General features: G+C 42.2%; 1 non-coding gene across 1 annotated transcript; it reads left to right on the top strand.

Moving 5' to 3' along the window:
- Positions 1 to 9,525: 9,525 nt before the first annotated feature.
- On the top strand, positions 9,526 to 9,633 carry LOC130958458 (small nucleolar RNA R71). Its single transcript, XR_009077578.1, has one exon. It is a non-coding gene; the product is annotated as a small nucleolar RNA R71 (small nucleolar RNA).
- The last annotated feature ends 9,095 nt before the right edge of the window (positions 9,634 to 18,728 follow it).

Genomic DNA, 18,728 nt, shown 5'->3' with positions numbered 1-18,728 from the left:
TCCGAGGGTTACCTGAAACTGTAGGTCAATCTCGGATGAGATCTTCTGTACGGGTCGAAGCTGATGTGTCCGACTTGATGGACTTGATGATGGTGTTGATCCTTCGTCACCGGAGGGTGGTGGTACCTGCAAGGGACTTCGATGCTTAAGTTAGCAAGGGTATTAAGCAGTTTTTTAGTAGAATTAGAGTATGAGTTATACTTGGGTGCTCCAGTGATTTTATAATGGTGTGGAATGATCTTCCTTTGAGATAAGATAGTTATCTTATCTTACCTTTGATTGAAGTCATCTTATCTTTAAGGGAACCGCCTTCATCATTCTAGGCTTTGGGCTACCTTTAGATTTGGGTCGTGTTACTCTTTTTTGGGCCTTCTTGGGCATCTGTAGTGATTTGGCTGACCTCTTTTCAAAAAGAGGTCGGGTAGTCCTGATCTGAACAGGTCGGTCGATTTGTCATTGATCCGCCCAGGTCGTACAGCTCGACCCAGGGCATGAACAGCCTTTAAGAAGGCGAGAAAAGCTACAACTGCTCTGAACATCTCGGCCAAGGCTGGGGTGGGAGGATCTTCTCGGGTTCCTCCCAAGAAGCCTATGTCGGACATGTCTGGGCTGAGAAGGGTTATCGCTACTCCCCCGGTCCATTTAGCTGATCCTCTTCAAAGTGCTGCTGCTACTTCTTCTGGTCCTATTGGTCCCCCGCTGAAAAAACAAAAGACTGTTGAGCTTTTTAACCATGATGCCCCCGATTTTGATGCTGTAGGGTTTATCGATCATCAGATTGCTCCTTATGGTGTCGCGCCTATGGATGATGTTTTCATTCTTTGTCACTCTGATTTTATCACACGAAGTAGCATTAAGATGGCGCATATGGGGGCGACCTTGTTCCGGACTGCTCAGGATGTTCCGGTTCATGCTACAAAGGCTTTCATGGAGGAGGCCAAGTTAGAGGATGATAGGATTAAGGGGCTGAAAGAGGAATTCGAGAAGAATGTAGCAAAGTTGGAGAAAGAATTAGAGGGTGAGAAGACTCGAGCTACTGCTGCAGTGGCTTCTACGAACTTGGCTGAGGAGATGGTGCAGAAGCATAAAGATAGCTATGTCCAGACTTATAGGGAGATTATAGAGCTCCGGGAGAGTTTGGAATCTGCTCGATCTGACTATGTCGTGCTTCAAGGCCATCTTGTGGGTAGCATGAATGCTGCTTATGAGAATTTGAAGGCTCAGGTTGGAGTTCTTGTGCCTAACCTTGACCTCACCCTATTCAGCTTGGACAACATTGTAGTAGATGATAAGATTGTCCCGGATGGCTCGGATGATGATAATGTAGATGTAGACCCTCTTCCTGTGCCATCTGCCAAAGCCTCTGCGGCCCCGGTTTCTTCAACTCCTACTGCTGAGGTCGGCCGTCCCGAGTTGGATTCTGATGTTCAGATCCTGAACCAGCCGGATGAAACCGTTGATGCTGTTCCACTTACGACCCGTCCTCCTTCGCCCCGAGATCCTGCCACTGAAGAATCTTTGCATCCTTTGTAGTTTCTGTTTTGTTTTTGTATCTTTTAATGGCCCGACTTGTGGGTCTTTGAACTTCTATTTTGTAACTGTGACATGATGTGGCTTTGACATTGCTGGTTGCTTCTGTTAAGACCCTTTTCCTGTGCCATCTGCTAAAGCCTCTGCTACCCCAGTTTCTTCAACTCCTACTGCTGAGTTCGGCTGTCCCGAGTTGGATTCTGATGTTCAGATCCTGAACTGGCCGGATGGAACTGTTGATGCAGTTCCACTTACGACCCGTCCTCCTTCACCCCGAGATCCTGCCACTGAAGAGTCTTTACATCCTTTGTAGTTTCTGTTTTGTTTTTGTATCTTTTAATGGCCTGACTTGTGGGTCTTTGAACTTCTATTTTGTAACTGTGCCCTGATGTGGCTTTGACACTGCTGGTTGTTTCTGTTAGCAACTTTTATTTAGGAAAAATAAAAATGCTTTTTGACTTTTAAGGCCAATTTTCGGTTGGCCTTCTAAGACTTGATTTATAGTAGCTTTGTTTTCTCATGATATGTTTGCTTGCAGTTTTCTGGCACTTCTGGGAATCTTTAGAGTGTTGGAGCTTTGTTTGTCCGACCTCTTTAGATTGCCTTTGTGTTTGTCTATTTGCTTCTTTAATCGAAGCGACCTTTGGGGCTGGCTTCATTTGACTTGTTCTTTTCAGTATTCATCATTGAATACTTGTAAATTGACTTCAGCAAGGTCGTGGCCTTTCGGGTCGAGTTGTATCTCTCCTAGCCACGACTTTTGTTGGTCGATTTCCCTTGTCAAACCTTTATTGAGTTAGCAATCCATTTTTGACTGGACCTCGCCGGATCTATGGATTCGCCTTTATAACTCTGTCGCATGGAATTGGCTTAGGCCGACTTTTTCATCTCGGTCCGCCCAAGTTATTTCTAGTAATCCATTTTATTTGGACCTTGTCAGGTCTCTTTTTATGGATTACTTTTGTATAACTTTTTTTAGCTTTGCCGGGCCGAATTCATCATGTCGGTCCCTTCTAAGTTATTTCTAGTAATCCATTTCATTTGGACATTGTGAGGTCTCTTTTTATGGGTTACTTTTTATAACTTTGTAGCTTTTGGTCCGACTTCTTCATGTTAGTCCCTTCTAAGTTATTTCTAGTGATATGCTTTTTAGGGCTGGCCAGGCCTCTTTTTAGGGATTACTTTTTATAACTTTTTGTCGCTTTGATCTGGTCCAACTTCTTTTGTGTCGGTCCATTCTAAATTATTTCTAGCAATCCATTTTTGTTTCAGACCTCGTCAGACCTCTATTCATGGATCACTTTTTATAACTTCTTGCATTATTCTATTTTTATTGCTTTTCATCTTGCCAGTTTTGTAGAGTTTGATCCTCATTTGGTCGATCTTTTGATGAGTTCGGTTTTCATTCTTGTCGACCACGTCGGGTAGTAAATTTGGTTTTCACTTTTGCTGATCTGTAGCTTTATAATCGGGCGATGAATTTTTGCTTTTCCAGATTAATGCGTCTTGATAAAGAGATTTTGTAGAAAATCTGAAAAAAATTATTCAAAATAGAAAATATGTGAATATATACATGTGGGTGCTAACCCTAGGTAATTTTGTAAATCATGGTTTGGTGCCTCATTAAAAAACCTTTTTTAGGAAAAAGAGTGCACCTTTGTCCTAAGATCTTTTTATTACCTTTTAAATATAGTACCTTCTTAGGTTACAGGCATTCCATGATCTCGGTAGCTCTCACCCTTCAAGTTCGGACACTTTGTAGTAGCCTTTTCCCAGTACCTCTGTGACTCGGTAGGGTCCTTTCCAGTTAGCTACCAGCTTTCCCTCTCTGAGTCGACTTGTTCCGATATCATTTCGGATTAGGATGAGGACATTGTTGGCGAAGCTTCGCTGTACTACTGGTGCACGAAATTGTGATCACTACTTTTCAAAACATAAACAATCCCTAGTAATGGCTCCAAAGACTTGGTGCTCAATACCATGGCATAAACACAACTTCGCACAACTAACCAGCAAGTGCACTGGGTCGTCCAAGTAATAAACCTTACGCGAGTAAGGGTCGATCCCACGGAGATTGGTGGTATGAAGCAAGCTATGGTCACCTTGTAAATCTCAGTCAGGCAGACTCAAATGGGTATAGTGGTAAACGAATAAAGCAATAAGATAAAGATAGAGATACTTATGCATATCATTGGTGAGAGCTTCAGATAAGCGTATGAAGATGCCTTCCCTTCCGTCTCTCTGCTTTCCTACTGTCTTCATCCAATCCTTCTTACTCCTTTCCATGGCAAGCTCATGTAGGGTTTCACCGTTGTCAGTGGCTACCTCCCATCCTCTCAGTGAAAATACGTCCCTGATGCTCTGTCACAGCATAGGCTAATCATCTGTCGGTTCTCAATCAGGCCGGAATAGAATCCAGTGATTCTTTTGCGTCTGTCACTAACGCCCCGCCCTCAGGAGTTTGAAGCACGTCACAGTCATTCAATCATTGAATCCTACTCAGAATACCACAGACAAGGTTAGACCTTCCGGATTCTCTTGAATGCCGCCATCAGTTCTCGCCTATACCACGAAGACTCCGATTAAAGAATCTAAGAGATATTCACTAAGCCTCATATGCTTGTAGAACAAGAATGGTTGTCAGTCACCTTGCTCATGAGTGAGAATGATGATGAGTGTCAATCATCACCTTCATCAAGTTGAAGAACAAGTGATATCTTGGACAAAGAACAAGCGGAATTGAATAGAAGAACAATAGTAATTGCATTAATACTCGAGGTACAGCAGAGCTCCACACCTTAATCTATGGTGTGTAGAAACTCCACCGTTGAAAATACATAAGAATAAGGTCTAGGCATGGCCGAATGGCCAGCCTCCCAAATGATCTAAGAACTAGATGTCCAAAGATGAGTAAATGACATAAAAATCCACTTCCGGGCCCACTTGGTGTGTGCTTGGGCTGAGCAATGAAGCATTTTTCGTGTAGAGACTCCTCTTGGAGTTAAACGCCAGCTTTTATGCCAGTTTGGGCGTTTAACTCCCAATTAGGTGCCAGTTCCGGCGTTTAACGCTGGAAATACTTGAGGTGACTTTGAACGCCGGTTTGGGCCATTAAATCTTGGGCAAAGTATGGACTATCATATATTGCTGGAAAGCCCAGGATGTCTACTTTCCAACGCCGTTGAGAGCGCGCCAATTGGGCTTCTGTAGCTCCAGAAAATCCACTTCGAGTGCAGGGAGGTCAGAATCCAACAGCATCTGCAGTCCTTTTGAGTCTCTGGATCAGATTTTTGCTCAGATCCCTCAATTTCAGCCAGAAAATACCTGAAATCACAGAAAAACACACAAACTCATAGTAAAGTCCAGAAAAGTGAATTTTAATTAAAAACTAATAAAAATATACTAAAAACTAACTAGATCATACTAAAAACATACTAAAAACAATGCCAAAAAGCGTACAAATTATCTGCTCATCACAACACCAAACTTAAATTGTTGCTTGTCCTCAAGCAACTGAAGATCAAATAAGATAAAAAGAAGAGAATATGCAATGAACTCCAAAAACATCTATGAAGATCAGTATTAATTAGATGAGCGGGGCTTTTAGCTTTTTGCCTCTGAATAGTTTTGGCATCTCACTTTATCCTTTGGAACTCAGAATGATTGGCTTCTTTAGGAACTCAGAATCCAGATAGTGTTATTGATTCTCCTAGTTAAGTATGATGATTCTTGAACACAGCTACTTATTGAGTCTTGGCTGTGGCCCAAAGCACTCTGTCTTCCAGTATTACCACCGGATACATACATGCCACAGACACATAATTGGGTGAACCTTTTCAGATTGTGACTCAGCTTTGCTAAAGTCCCCAATTAGAGGTGTCCAGGGTTCTTAAGCACACTCTTATTGCCTTGGATCACAACTTAATTTCTTTCTTTTTCTTTCTTTTTCTTCCTTTTTTTTTTCGTTTGCTTCCTCTTTTTTTTTTTTTTTTGTATTCACTGCTTTTTCTTGCTTCAAGAATCATTTTTATGATTTTTCAGATCCTCAGTAACATGTCTCCTTTTTCATCATTCTTTCAAGAGCCAACATTCATGAACCACAAATTCAAAAGACATATGCACTGTTCAAGCATACATTCAGAGAACAAAAGTGTTGCCACCACATCAATATAATTAAACTGTTATAAAATTCAAAATTCATGCAATTCTTTTCTTTTTCAATTAAGAACATTATTTATTTAAGAAAGGTGATGGATTCATAGGACATTCATAACTTTAAGGCATAGACACTAAGACACTAATGATCATAAGACACAAACATGGATAAACATAAGCATAAAAATTCGAAAAACAGAAGAATAAAGAACAAGGAAATCAAGGAACGGGTCCACCTTAGTGATGGCGGCTCTTCCTTCCTCTTGAAGGTCCTATGGAGTGCTTGAGCTCCTCAATGTCTCTTCCTTGTCTTTGTTGCTCCTCTCTCATGATTCTTTGATCTTCTCTAATCTCATGGAGGAGAATGGAGTGTTCTTGGTGCTCCACCCTTAGTTGTCCCATGTTGGAACTCAATTCTCCTAGGGAGGTGTTTAGTTGCTCCCAATAGTTTTGTGGAGGAAAGTGCATCCCTTGAGGCATCTCAGGGATCTCATGATGAGAGGGGTCTCTCGTGTGCTCCATCCTTTTCTTGGTAATGGGCTTATCCTCATCAATGGTGATGTCTCCCTCTATGTCAACTCCAACTGAATAACAGAGGTGACAAATGAGGTGAGGAAAGGCTAACCTTGCTAAGGTAGAGGACTTATCCGCCATCTTGTAGAGTTCTTGGGCTATGACCTCATGAACTTCCACTTCTTCTCCAATCATGATGCTATAGATCATGATGGCCCGGTCTAAAGTAACTTCGGACCGGTTGCTAGTGGGAATGATTGAGCGTTGGATAAACTCCAACCATCCTCTAGCCACGGGTTTGAGGTCATGCCTTCTCAATTGAACCGGCTTGCCTCTTGAATCTCTCTTCCATTGTGCGCCCTCTTCACATATGATTGTGAGGACTTGGTCCAACCTTTGATCAAAGTTGACCCTTCTTGTGTAAGGATGTTCATCTCCTTGCATCATGGGCAAGTTGAATGCTAACCTTACATTTTCCAGACTAAAATCCAAGTATTTCCCCCGAACCATAGTAAGATAATTCTTTGGATCCGGGTTCACACTTTGATCATGGTTCTTGGTGATCCATGCATTGGCATAGAACTCTTGAACCATCAAGATTCCGACTTGTTGAATGGGGTTGGTAAGCACTTCCCAACCTCTTCTTCGGATCTCATGGTGGATCTCCGAATATTCACCCTTTTTGAGTGAAAAGGGGACCTCGGGGATCACCTTCTTCAAGGCCACAACTTCATAGAAGTGGTCTTGATGCACCCTTGAGATGAATCTATCCATCTCCCATGACTCGGAGGTGGAAGCTTTTGCTTTCCCTTTCCTCTTTCTAGAGGTTTCTCCGGCCTTGGATGCCATAAATGGTTATGGAAAACGAAAAAGCAACGCTTTTACCACACCAAACTTAAAATGTTTGCTCGTCCTCGAGCAAAAAAAGAAAGAAGAGAGTAGAAGAAGAAGAAATGAGGAAGAAGGAGAGGGCTTATGTATTCGGCCATTATGGGTGGGTTTGGGAGGGAAAGTGGTTTGAATTTGAAGGGTGAGGTTGGTGGGGTTTTATGAAGGATGGATGTGAGTGGTGAAGAGAAAGATGGGATTTGATAAGTGAAGGGTTTTTGGGGAAGAGGTAATGAGGTGATTGGTGAATGGGGGAAGAAGAGAGAGAGTGGTGGTGGGGTAGGTGGGGATCCTGTGGGGTCCACAGATCCTGTGGTGTCAAGGAAAAGTCATCCATGCACCAAATGTTGCTCAAAATCACGTTTTGAGCCATTTCTGGCGTTAAACGCCGGGCTGGTGCCCATTCCTGGCATTTAACGCCAGGTTCTTGCCCTTTTCTGGCGTTTAACGCCAGTCTGGTGCCCCTTTCTGGCGTTAAACGCCCAGAATGGTGCTAGACTGGGCGTTAAACGCCCAACTGCTAGCCTCACTGGCGTTTAAACGCCAGTGAACTCTTCCTCCAGGGTGTGCTATTTTTCTTCCTATTTTTCATTTTGTTTTTGCTTTTTCAATGGATTTTGTGACTTCTTATGATCATCAACCTACAAAAAACATAAAATAACAAAAGAAAATAGATAAAATATAATTATTGGGTTGCCTCCCAACAAGCGCTTCTTTAATGTCAGTAGCTTGACAGAGGGCTCTCATGGAGCCTCACAGATACTCAGAGCAATGTTGGAACCTCCCAACACCAAACTTAGAGTTTGAATGTGGGGGTTCAACACCAAACTTAGAGTTTGGTTGTGGCCTCCCAACACCAAACTTAGAGTTTGACTGTGGGGGCTCTGTTTGTCTCTGATTTGAGAGAAGCTCTTCATGCTTCTTCTCCATGATGACAGAGGGATATCCTTGAGCCTTAAACACATAGGATTTTTCATTCACTTGAATGATAAGTTCACCTTCATCAACATCAATCACAGCCTTTGCTGTGGCTAGGAAGGGTCTGCCAAGGATGATGGTTTCATCCATGCATTTCCCAGTCTCTAGGACTATGAAATCAGTAGGGATGTAATGGTCTTCAATCTTAACCAAAACATTCTCTACAAGTCCATAAGCTTGTTTTCTTGAGTTGTCTGCCATCTCTAGTGAGATTTTTGCAGCTCGTACCTCAAAGATCCTTAGCTTCTCCATTACTGAGAGAGGCATGAGGTTTACACTTGACCCTAAGTCACACAGAGCCTTCTTGAAGGTCATGGTGCCTATGGTATAAGGTATGGAAAACTTCCCAGGGTCTTGTCTCTTTTGAGGTAATTTCTGCCTAGACAAGTCATCCAGTTCTTTGGTGAGCAAAGGAGGTTCATCCTCCCAAGTCTCATTTCCAAACAACTTGTTATTTAGCTTCATGATTGCTCCAAGGTATTTAGCAACTTGCTCTTCAGTGACATACTCATCCTCTTCAGAGGACGAATACTCATCAGAGCTCATGAAAGGCAGAAGTAAGTCCAATGGAATCTCTATGGTCTCATTTTGAGTCTCAGATTTCCATGGTTCCTCATTAGGGAACTCAGTGGAGGTCAGTGCACGCCCATTGAAGCCTTCCTCAGTGGCGTCCACTTCCTCTCCATCCTCTCCAAATTCGGCCATGTTTATGGCTTTGCACTCTCCTTTTGGATTTTCTTCTGTGTTGCTTGGAAGAGTACTTTGAGGGAGTTCAGTAACTTTCTTGCTCAGCTGTCCCACTTGTGCTTCCAAATTCCTAATGGAAGACCTTGTTTCAGTCATGAAACTTTGAGTGGTTTTGATTAGATCAGAGACCATGGTTGCTAAGTCAGAGGGGTTCTGCTTAGGATTCTCTGTCTGTTGCTGAGAAGATGATGGAAAAGGTTTGCCATTGTTAAACCTGTTTCTTCCACCATTATTATTGAAACCTTGTTGAGGTCTCTCTTGATTCTTCCATGAGAGATTGGGGTGATTTCTCCATGAAGAATTATAGGTGTTTCCATAGGGTTCTCCTAGGTAATTCACCTCTTCCATTGAAGGGTTCTCAGGATCATAAGCTTCTTCCTCAGATGAAGCATCCTTAGTACTGCTTGGTGCATTTTGCATTCCAGACAGACTTTGAGAAATCAAATTGACTTGTTGAGTCAATATTTTGTTCTGAGCCAAAATGGCATTCAGAGTATCAATCTCAAGAACTCCTTTCTTCTGACTTGTCCCATTGTTCACAGGATTCCTTTCAGAAGTGTACATGAATTGGTTATTTGCAACCATTTCAATGAGCTCTTGAGCCTCTGTAGGCGTCTTCTTCAGATGAAGAGATCCTCCAGCAGAGCTATCCAAAGACATCTTGGACAGTTCAGAGAGACCATCATAGAAAATACCTATGATGCTCCATTCAGAAAGCATGTCTGAGGGACATTTTCTGATTAATTGTTTGTATCTTTCCCAAGCTTCATAGAGGGATTCTCCATCCTTCTGTCTGAAGGTTTGGACTTCCACTCTAAGCTTACTCCATCTTTGAGGTGGAAAGAACTTTGCCAAGAAGGCATTGACTAGCTTTTCCCAAGAATCCAGGCTTTCTTTAGGTTGAGAATCCAACCATATTCTAGCTCTGTCTCTTACAGCAAAAGGGAATAGCATCAGTCTGTAGACCTCAGGGTCAACCCCATTAGTCTTGACTGTGTCACAGATTTGCAAGAATTCAGCTAAGAACTGATGAGGATCTTCCATTGGAAGTCCATGGAACTTGCAATTCTGTTGCATTAGAGAAACTAATTGAGGTTTAAGCTCAAAGTTGTTTGCTCCAATGGTAGGGATAGAGATGCTTCTCCCATAGAAGTCGGGAGTAGGTGCAGTAAAGTCACCTAGCACCTTCCTTGCATTGTTTGCATTATTGTTGTTTTCGGCTGCCATGTCTTCTTCTTCTTTGAAGAATTCGGTCAGGTCCTCTAAAGAGAGTTGTGCTTTGGCTTCTCTTAGCTTTCTCTTCAAGGTCCTTTCGGGTTCAGGGTCAGCTTCAACCAGAATGCCTTTGTCTCTGCTCCTGCTCATATGAAAGAGAAGAGAACAAGAAAATGTGGAATCCTCTATGTCACAGTATAGAGATTCCTTGAGGTGTCAGAGGAAAAGAGAAATAGAAAGAAGAAGGAGAAGAAGAATTCAAACTTTAATTAGATAAGGTTCGAATTGTGCATTGAGAAGGAGTGGTACTCCATAAATAGAAGGATGTGAGAAGGAGGGAAGTAATTTTTCGAAAATTAATTAAAATATGTTGAAAACATTTTTGAAAAACACTAATTGATTTTCGAAAATAAAAGTGGAAAAGAAATCAAGTGATTTTTGAAAAAGGATTTGAAATTAGAAGTTAAAAAGATTTGATTGAAAACTTATTTTTTTAAAAAAAATGTGATTGAGAGAAAAGATTTGATTGAAAAGATATGATTTGAAAACAATTTGAAAAGATATGATTTTAAAAATTAATGACTTGCCTAACAAGAAAAGATATGATTCAAACATTAAACCTTTCTCAACAGAAAAGGTAACAAATTTGAGATGTTCAATCAAATCATTAATTGTTAGTAAGTATCTTTGAAAAAGGAAAGAAATTGATTTTGAAAACATTTGATTGATAAGATTTGATTTGAAAAAGATTTGGTTTTGAAAAACTTTGAAAACTTGAAAAAAAATTGATTTGAAAACAAAATCTTCCCCCTTTAGCCATCCTGGAGTTAAACGCCCAGAATGGTATCCATTCTGGCGTTTAACGCCCAAAATGCACCCTTTTTGGGCGTTAAACGCCCAACCAGGTACCCTGGCTGGCGTTTAAATGCCAGTCTGTCTTCTTCACTGGGCATTTTTGAATGCCCAGCTTTTTCTGTATAATTCCTCTGCAATATGTTCTGAATCTTCAATTCTTTGTATTATTGACTTGAAAAGACACAAATTAAAAATATTTTTGGATTTTTAATAATCAAAATGCAACTAAAATCAAATAACAATGCATGCAAGACACCAAACTTAGCAGTTTACATACTACTGACACTAATGAGAATGCATATGAGACACATAAACACTCAAGTCAAAAGAATTCAAAGATCAGAGTAAGAGATCATCAAGAATTACTTGAAGATCCTTAAGACACATGAATGAATGTATGCAATTGACACCAAACTTAAGATGAGACACTAGACTCAAGCAAGAAACATAAAATATTTTTGGTTTTTTATGATTTTGTGAATTTTTTAGTGATTTTCGAAAATTAAGTGGAAAAAGATATCAAAATTCTTAATGAGAATTCCAGGAATCAGTGCAATGCTAGTCTAAGACTTCGGTCCAGGAATTAGACATGGCTTTACAGCCAGCCAAGCTTTCAAAGAAAGCTTCGGTCCAAAACACTAGACATGGCCAATGGCCAGCCAAGCCTTAGCAGATCACTGCTCCAAAAGCAAGATCAACAAGCTCTTGTGATGATAAGTTGAAACCTCGGTCCAATGAAATTAGACATGGCTTTACAGCCAGCCAGATTTCAACAAATCATCATGAAACTCTAGAATTCATCTTCAAGAATTTCGAAAAAAAATAAATGCCTAATCTAAGCAACAAGATGAACCGTCAGTTGTCCATACACAAGAACAATCCCCGGCAACGGCGCCAAAAACTTGGTGCACGAAATTGTGATCACTACTTTTCAAAACATAAACAATCCCTAGTAATGGCTCCAAAGACTTGGTGCTCAATACCATGGCATAAACACAACTTCGCACAACTAACCAGCAAGTGCACTGGGTCGTCCAAGTAATAAACCTTACGCGAGTAAGGGTCGATCCCACGGAGATTGGTGGTATGAAGCAAGCTATGGTCACCTTGTAAATCTCAGTCAGGCAGACTCAAATGGGTATAGTGGTAAACGAATAAAGCAATAAGATAAAGATAGAGATACTTATGCATATCATTGGTGAGAGCTTCAGATAAGCGTATGAAGATGCCTTCCCTTCCGTCTCTCTGCTTTCCTACTGTCTTCATCCAATCCTTCTTACTCCTTTCCATGGCAAGATCATGTAGGGTTTCACCGTTGTCAGTGGCTACCTCCCATCCTCTCAGTGAAAATACGTCCCTGATGCTCTGTCACAGCATAGGCTAATCATCTGTCGGTTCTCAATCAGGCCGGAATAGAATCCAGTGATTCTTTTGCGTCTGTCACTAACGCCCCGCCCTCAGGAGTTTGAAGCACGTCACAGTCATTCAATCATTGAATCCTACTCAGAATACCACAGACAAGGTTAGACCTTCCGGATTCTCTTGAATGCCGCCATCAGTTCTCGCCTATACCACGAAGACTCCGATTAAAGAATCTAAGAGATATTCACTAAGCCTCATATGCATGTAGAACAAGAATGGTTGTCAGTCACCTTGCTCATGAGTGAGAATGATGATGAGTGTCAATCATCACCTTCATCAAGTTGAAGAACAAGTGATATCTTGGACAAAGAACAAGCGGAATTGAATAGAAGAACAATAGTAATTGCATTAATACTCGAGGTACAGCAGAGCTCCACACCTTAATCTATGGTGTGTAGAAACTCCACCGTTGAAAATACATAAGAACAAGGTCTAGGCATGGCCGAATGGCCAGCCTCCCAAATGATCTAAGAACTAGATGTCCAAAGATGAGTAAATGACATAAAAATCCACTTCCGGGCCCACTTGGTGTGTGCTTGGGCTGAGCAATGAAGCATTTTTCGTGTAGAGACTCCTCTTGGAGTTAAATGCCAGCTTTTATGCCAGTTTGGGCGTTTAACTCCCAATTAGGTGCCAGTTCCGGCGTTTAACGCTGGAAATACTTGAGGTGACTTTGAACGCCGGTTTGGGCCATCAAATCTTGGGCAAAGTATGGACTATCATATATTGCTGGAAAGCCCAGGATGTCTACCTTCCAACGCCGTTGAGAGCGCGCCAATTGGGCTTCTGTAGCTCCAGAAAATCCACTTCGAGTGCAGGGAGGTCAGAATCCAACAGCATCTGCAGTCCTTTTGAGTCTCTGGATCAGATTTTTGCTCAGATCCCTCAATTTCAGCCAGAAAATACCTGAAATCACAGAAAAACACACAAACTCATAGTAAAGTCTAGAAAAGTGAATTTTAATTAAAAACTAATAAAAATATACTAAAAACTAACTAGATCATACTAAAAACATACTAAAAACAATGCCAAAAAGCGTACAAATTATCCGCTCATCAACTACCTTTTGATTGTACCTTGAGGCCATGCAGCGTGTTACGCTTCCTCTCTGATCCGAGCTCTTTCTCGGACTTCTGAAAGCAGGTCGAGCTCTTTCCTTTGAAGTTGGGAGTTGGCTTCTTCACTATAGAAGATCATTCTAGGAGATTCCTCTTTGATTTTTACTGGTATCATTGCCTCCATTCCATAAGCCAATCGGAAAGGTGATTCCTTTGTGGTGGAATGTGGAGTTGTCCGATATGCCCATAGGACTTGCGGGAGCTCTTCAGCCCAAGTGCCCTTTGCATCCTATAGCCTCCATTTTAGCCCAACTAGTATGACTTTATTGGCCGCTTTTGCTTGTCCATTAGCTTGTGGGTGTTCTACGGATGTGAATTGGTGCTTTATTTTCAAGTCAGCTACTAACTTTCTAAAGCCTGCGTCCGTGAATTGAGTGCCATTGTCAATGGTGATGGAGTAAGGGACCCCAAACCTTGTGACAATGTTCCTGTATAGGAATTTTTTACTTCTTTGGGCAGTAGCATTGGCTAGGGGCTCCGCTTTAATCCATTTTGTGAAATAGTCTACTCCTACAATGAGGAACTTGACCTGTCTCGATCCTTGTGGGAAGGGCCCGAGGAGGTCGAGTCCCCACTTTACAAATGGCCAAGATGATGTTACGCTGATGAGTTCTTCTGGTGGGGCGATGTAGAAGTTAGCATACTTCTGACATGCTGGACATGTCTTAACGAACTCGGTTGCCTCTTTTTGCAAAGTCGGCCAAAAGAATCTGGCTCGGAGTATTTTCTTGGCAAGAGCTCGTGCTCCGAGATGATTGCCACATGTGCCACTGTGTATCTCCTCTAAGACCTCTTTTGTGTTAGAGGTCGGTACACATTTTAGTAGAGGTGTCAAAATCCCTCTCTTATATAGGATGTTATTTATGATGGTGTAATACTGTGCCTCCTGCTTTAACCTCTTTGCCTCCTTCATATCTGTAGGGAGTATCTCTGATTTGAGGTAGCTGATTACGGGGGTCATCTATCTTTGATCCTGTCCTGATATGGATAGGATCTTTTCCTCTTCTAAGATTGACGTGTTCTGTAGTATTTCCTGAATGAGGCTTCTATTATTGCCCCCTGGTTTGGTGCTGGCTAATTTTGAGAGTGCGTCAGCTCGAGCATTCTGTTCCCGAGGTATATGTCAGATCTCATATTCCTGGAATTGTCCGAGTTATTTCCTGGTTTTGTCCAGGTGCTTTTTTATAGAGGGATCTTTGGCTTAGTAGGTCCCTACTATTTATGAGGTAACAACATATGAATCGCTAAAGATGACAAGTTGTTGGGCTCCGACATCTTTAGCCAGCTGTAAACCAGCTAATAGCGCCTCATACTCTGCCTGATTATTGGAAGCAGGGAACTCGAATAACAAGGAGAGTTTGATTTGGGTTCCTTGATTACTTTCTATTATCACACCTACTCCACTCCTAGTTTTATTTGAAGAGCCATCCACATATAGATTCCAATTTATAAGGTTTTCCAGGGTGTCAGTGTATACTATAATGAACTCGACCAAGTACTGTGATTTGATAGTTGTGCGAGCTTCATATTGAAGGTCGAATTCGGACAACTCGACCGCCCACTGTAAGATTCTTTCTGCTAAATTTGTTTTTTACAGAATGCCTTTTATGGGCTTGTTGTTCGAACTTTGATGGTGTGAGCCAGAAAGTATGGGCGAAGTCGTCGAGAGGTTAATATGAGAGCGTAGGCGAACTTTTCTATCTTTTGATAGTTCAGTTCGGACACCTGTAGCACTTTGCTGATGAAGTATATAGGTTGCTGTCCACTTTCGTCCTCTCTAACTAGTGCTGAAGCTACTGCCTGGCTTCCTACTGCCAGGTATAATATGTGTGCTTCTCCTTCCTGTGGTCAGGTAAGGATCGGTGGTTGTCCCAAGAATCCATTGAAATTCTGGAAGGCTTGCTCGCACTCTGGTGTCCATTCAAAGTTCTTTTCCTTCCTTAGTGTGGCGTAGAAGGGGAGAGATCTTATGGCTTATCCGGCTAGAAATCTGGACAAGGCTGCTAGTCGCCTATTGAGCTGTTGCACTTCTTTAACACAGGTCGGGCTTTTCATATCGAGTATGGCCTGGCACTTATCCGGGTTTGCGTCGATTCCTCTTTGTGTGAGCATGAAACCCAAGAATTTGCCAGCTTCTACTGCGAAGGTGCATTTTGCAGGGTTAAGTCGCATGCCATGCTTTCTTATGGTATTGAATACTTGGGCGAGGTCGGACAGTAATGATTCCTCACTTTGTGTTTTTACTAACATGTCATCCACAAATACCTCCATGAGTTTCCCGGCATGGTCTGCGAAGACTTTATTCATTAATCTTTGATAGGTGGCTCATGCGTTTTTTAGTCCAAATGGCATGACGACGTAGCAGTAGTTTGCTTTTGGAATTAAGAATGGGGTTTTTTCTTGATCAGGTGGGTACATCAGGATTTGATTGTATCCTGAATAGGCGTCCATGAACAAGAGGTATTTGTATCTGGAGGAGGCTTCCACCAGAGCGTTGATACTTGGGAGTGGATAAGGATCTTCTGGGCAAGCTTTGTTGAGATCGGTGTAATCTATGCACATCCGCCACTTCCCATTTGATTTTTTCACTAAGACGATGTTGGGTAGCCATAGTGGGTACTTGACTTCTCTGATGAATCCTGCCTCTAGTAGAGCTTGCACCTGTTCCTCCACAGCTTGGGATCTTTCTGGTCTGAGCTTTCTACGCCTCTGCTGTACTAGCCGAGATCCTGGATACACTGCCAGCTTGTGGCACATTAGCTTTGGGTCTATGCCCGGCATGTCTGCGGCCTTCCATACGAAGAGGTCGACATTATCTTTTAGGAACTGTATGAGGGTCTCCTTTACATTTCTTTTTAGGATTGCGCCAACATTGGTTGTTTTATCTGGGACATCTCTGATCTGGACTTTTTCTATCTCGCCTTCAGGTTGGGGATGAAGTTCATCCTAACCTCGAACTCCCCTGAGTTCGACAGTGTGGATTTCTTCTCATTTGCCTCTGAGGTTCAAACTTTCGTTGTAACAGCGGCGTGCTATTTTCTGGTCTCCTTTTATCATAGCGATCCCTTCTGTAGTTGGAAACTTCATGCATAGATGTGGAGTCGAGACAACTGCGGCGAGCTGATTTAGCATTGTCCGACCTATCAGGGCATTGTAAGCTAAACTCACGTCGACCACGATGTAGTCTATGTTGAGCGTCCTTGACCAGTTTCCTTTTCCGAAGGTTGTGTGTAGTGAGATGTATCGAAGTGGTTGGATTGGAGTGTCTTCTAGTTCGAATAAGCTGTTCGAATATGCTCTGAGCTCTTTTTTCTCCAGGCTAAGCTTGTCGAAGGCAGTTTTGAACAAGATGTCAGCCGAGCTTCCTTGGTCCACCAGTGTGTGGTGAAGATTAGCGTTGGCCAATATGATAGTGATGATAATGGGATTGTCATGTCCCGAGATGACGCCAGCTGCGTCCTTTTTAGTGAAAGTAATAGTAGGGAGGTCGGGTGCCCCTTCTCCTCCCTCAACATGATATACTTCTTTGAGGTGTCTTTTGCGAGATGATTTGGAGATTTGAACATGTCTCTCCGGGGTACGAGGTGGTCGTTTAGATCGTCCGACCTTTCGTCTCTTATTCTCTTTCTGGGCTCATCTGTCTTACTGGCTAGGTACCGATCTAGTCTCCCTTCTCTTACCAATTTTTCTATGACATTCTTCAAGTCGAAGCATTCGTTAGTGGGATGTCCATAAATTCGGTGGTAGTCGCAGTATTCCGTACGATTTCTGCCTCCTTTTTTGCTTTTAAGTGGGCGAGGTGGTGGGATCTTTTCAGTGTGGCATCCTTCTCGGGATTTTAATCTTCTCTCCATGCTGATCTTCTTTTTTCTTGGACTCTTTATCCTTATATCGGGAGCAGTAAAAGGATCCGGATTTTGAGGTCTCTCCTAGTCGAGAGTTTTCCTTTATGTTGATGTATTTTTCTGCTCGATCTTGCACTTCATTCAAAGATGTAGGGTGTTTCTTTGATATGGATTGACTAAAAGGACCCTCTCGTAGGCCATTGATGAGGCCTATAATGGCTGCTTCAGTTGGCAGACTTTATATGTCCAGACATGCTTTGTTGAATCTTTCTATGTAGTTGCGAAGACTTTCCCGATCTCCTTGCTTGATCCCTAATAAACTAGGGGTGTGCTTGGTTTTGTCCTTCTGGATGGAAAATCTAGCGAGAAAATTTCCATCTAAGTCGTCAAAGCTTGATATGGACCTTGGGGGCAGGTTGTCGAACCACTTAATTGCCATCTTGGTTAAGGTAGTTAGGAAGGCTTTACATCGAATTGCATCCGAGGCATCGGTGAGATACATTCTGCTTCTGAAATTACTGAGATGATGAGTTGGATATGATTGACATTGTATGAGGTCATGTCGGGAGCCTTGAAGTCCTTTGGGACCTTGGCTTTCATAATTTCTTTGGTGAATGGGTCTTGAACTTTGCGGGGGTTATCTTCGTGATTAGATCGAGTAGTCTTGGCATTTAGATCTACTTCAAGTTTCAAGAGTTTGTCTTCCAATTCTTTACGTCGCCTAGTTTCCCTTCGAAGGTCCTTCTCGGCTTCTCGTTGATGCTCAACCTCCTTTTCGAGTTGTTTGAGACGATCTTGTTGAGCTTGAAGCGCTGGTACACGAAATTGTGATCATCAACAATGGCGCCAAAGAGTTGGCACTCTCAAATGTGAATCACACTTCGTCACAACTCCGCACAACTAACCAGCAAGTGCATTGGGTCGTCCAAGTAATACCTTACGTGAGTAAGGGTCAATCCCACGGAGATTGTCAGCTTGAAGCAAGCTATGGTCACCTTGTAAATCTTAGTCAGCCGGATTCAAATGGTTATGGAGTTTTAATAATTAAAAAGATAAATAAAACATAAAGTAAAGATAGAGATATTTATGTAATTCATTGGTGAGAATTTCAGATAAGTGCATAGAGATGCTTTGTTCCTGTTGAATCTCTACTTTCCTACTGCCTTCATCCAATCCTTCAAACTCCTTTCCATGGCAAGCTGTATGTTTGGGCATCACCGTCGTCAATGGCTACCTCCCATCCTCTCAGTGAAAAAGGTCCAAATGCGCTGTCACCACACGGCTAATCATCTGTCGGTTCTCGATCATGTTGGAATAGAATCTCGTGATCCTTTTGCGTCTGTCACTACGCCCAACACTCACGAGTTTGAAGCTCGTCACAGTCATCCCTTCCCAGATCCTACTCAGAATACCACAGACAATGTTTAGACTTTCCGGATCTCAGGAATAATCGCCAATAATT

This window comes from Arachis stenosperma, chromosome 10 (genome assembly GCF_014773155.1).
Source record: "Arachis stenosperma cultivar V10309 chromosome 10, arast.V10309.gnm1.PFL2, whole genome shotgun sequence".
In the NCBI taxonomy this organism is placed as follows: domain Eukaryota; kingdom Viridiplantae; phylum Streptophyta; class Magnoliopsida; order Fabales; family Fabaceae; genus Arachis; species Arachis stenosperma.
Note: the sequence above shows the minus strand (reverse complement) of the source record. Positions and strands in the feature narration are given on the sequence as shown.